The 3,099-nt window shown below is 33.7% G+C and overlaps 1 non-coding gene across 1 annotated transcript; it reads right to left on the bottom strand.

Annotated features, from left to right (window-relative positions):
- Positions 1 to 2,553: 2,553 nt before the first annotated feature.
- Positions 2,554 to 2,625, bottom strand: Trnam-cau (transfer RNA methionine (anticodon CAU)). The gene has a single exon. It is a non-coding gene; the product is annotated as a tRNA-Met (tRNA).
- Positions 2,626 to 3,099: the final 474 nt, after the last annotated feature.

The following is a 3,099-nucleotide window of genomic DNA, read 5'->3' on the forward strand; positions in this document are numbered from 1 at the left end:
CAGCCTTGACCAGATCATCAGTCTATCTTGTGGGGGGCCTACCAACACTGCGTCTTCTGTTACGTGGTTGCCATTCTAGGACTTTATTGCCCCAACGGTCATCTGGCCATCGAGCTATGTGGCCTGCCCACTGCCACTTCACTTTCGCAATAATTTGCGATATGTCGATGACTTTAGTTATCCTATGGATCTCCTCATTTCTGATTTGATCGTGCAAGGAATCTCCAAGCATAGCCCTCTCCATTGCTCTTTGTACGACACTTTCTGTGACAAGACGTCTGGATTGTAATGAAGAAGGTTACAACTCTAATTACTATAATTCATTAAAATAAATAACAATAACATGCAATTTCGATATCTACTTCAAAGGTTTAATTTGAATTGAAAAGTGGAAATTCAAAAAAATATCTTCAAATGTATTCGCTATTGGTTATTATTACAGAGTAATTGTATTCGAATAAGACATCTATTTACATGTACTATTTTCTATTTTCATATCCATTAGAGCGCTAAATATAGGGATTCAGTGACAGTATCGAGTAGCCGAGTTTAGTGTTAGTGCTCTAATTGGATTGTTAGTTGGAAAAACATTTTAATTTGCAAATATTCTAGTTTTAGTGGCATTGGTACTCATACAATATAAATTGAGGACACTGTTTATGTGTTTACCACGGCATCCACTGCGTTGACAAAGATGTCAATGTCAAATTAGCTATATATTGCCATAATTTGAATGAACAAAATAAATCCTACTAATATTATAAATGCGAAAGTTTGTGAGTGTGTGTATGTGTTTGTTACGTCTTCACGCAAAAACTGCAAAATGAACTTTAATGAAACTTTACAATAATATAGCTTAAATCAGAATAACACATAGGCTACAATTTATAAATATATAGTGTGTATTATCCAAAATATAACGATAAGTGTCAAGAAGTAGAAAAAAAAGGTGCAATTTCCTAGCTTTACGTAGCAAACAAGAATTGTTTGCTACGTAAAGCCCGTAGGAGTTAAAATAATACGTTATATAATGTATATCGGCTCAAATACTATATACATATAATATACACCTATTATAAAAACGAGACTAAAAAGATTTATAGCTTTATTCTAGAATTAAATCATAAGTTTTCATTTAATTACATTGTGACATAAAAATATTGTTAAAAAGCATTTTTCGAAAACACGTGCACGTGCGCCGAGCCCTATAAATATGGCCACACTGTTGACACTCGAGGGCCGCTTGCGCCTCTCTCTCCCCAAGAGGAGTTCGCCTTCGATGAAGGCTTAGTACGCCAACGCAGCCTAAGTCTGCATTGGTTATCTGAGTAAAGTTTATTTGATCTTTGACTGTTACCAATAGAAAGCCACATCTTTGTGAGTGTCAATATTAACATGAAATATGAAGTCTTTTTCGTGATAATATGATTAAAAAAGTAGGTCTGAAAAATAACTGTCGAACACTAAAAATACTTTATATGGCAAAACAACGTTTGCCGGTTCAGCTAGTATAACAGTTATTTACCAATATTAAGATACATAGTAAAGTAATTAATGTTAACACGATACACTTAATCTTAATTGTGAATATTTGAGTATATTGTAGGTTATTTGTACTGAGTGGTGGCTCTAAGCATGATGCTTGTAAAACAGATGCTGGGAAACACGGTAACTTAAAAAAAAAACTACTTCTAATCTACTCACGTAACATAGCATGGAGATAGTAGAAAAATTTGAATAACTTAAGCAATGCTGCCATGTGAAAAAGGCTAATGGTAATTTACTTAATCTGTCCACATTATCTGTTAGATCTTACGACAGTAGATTTAACTATCGATTATTTTTTATTATGCACTAGCTGACCCCACAGACGTTGTTCTGTATATAATAAATAAAATAATGTTTTTATATGAATTTGTCAATAATATATCACAACATCAAAAATTATTATTATTAATAAAATATGCACCCTGCTGTCGTAATGAAATTGTTTCACAGCAGAACTGTCAAACCCATGCGTCAATAAATTCTCTCATAGAAATTATATATGGACACATCAAAGGAAAAACAAATTTGTTGTTTTTGCAAATATTTAATTTGGCAGCATTTTCCTATTTATGCCCCTTTTAAGCCTTCTCTGGACTTCCGCAAATAATTCAAGACCTAAATTTGCCAAATCGGTCCAGCCGTTCTGGAGTTTTAGCGAGACTAACGAACAGCAATTCATTTTTATATATATATATAAAGATTATGAAGTCCAAAGTTCTTTTGGTCTTCCGGGGCTTAGACTTGTTTCAACTGTTCCGTGACTGTATGAAGTCGGTATTTTTTTAAGAGCTCGCCCGCTACAGTTGTCAGTGATTGATAAATTGATGTACCAAATTTTTTAAATTATAATAATTATATTTCAATCACTATCAACCTGTCGTAAACATTTTTAAATTCGCTTGATTTTCTAGCCTGATGGTATAATAATGCCATAAGCGTTACTGTTACTACAAGCAAAAAAGAGTGCGTGTTACATTAAAATTCTATTAAGAATTAATAAAACACTAGCAGAGCGTGGTTTCGATCCACGGACCTCTGGGTTATGGGCCCAGCACGCTTCCACTGCGCCACTCTGCTCTTGTAAGCCGCGTTGAAATTTAGCTATTATTTGATACTGGAAAACACACACTGGATATCGCTAACGATATATACAGATTACGTAATAAGAGGCAGGACTGCCCACCACTGCCTAAGTAAAAATTGAGATTTAGTTTCTAGTAAGAAACGTGCAGAGATTTGACATAGTTTGAAATATTAGTAATATTTACAGTATGGCAATTAGCGACGAAGTATAATCCGGCTAAGTTTAAAAACGAACAGTTGCTTAAAACGTAGTGGATTTCGGCTATCTCCGTTTTTCACAAGATTATAGCCGTCTTCTGTCAATCTATCAATGACTACACGTTTCATTCAAACTAGTGAATCGCTTTTTTTTTCGTAGTTTCGCCAAGCTGGTTGAGTCATAAAGATATTTAGTTATATTATTGTCATAAGTTGAGTAATATATTCATAAACCTCAGAAATCTATAATTAAATAGTATCTCTATTCTT

Source organism: Leptidea sinapis, chromosome 37 (genome assembly GCF_905404315.1).
Source record: "Leptidea sinapis chromosome 37, ilLepSina1.1, whole genome shotgun sequence".
Taxonomy (NCBI): Eukaryota; Metazoa; Arthropoda; class Insecta; order Lepidoptera; family Pieridae; genus Leptidea; species Leptidea sinapis.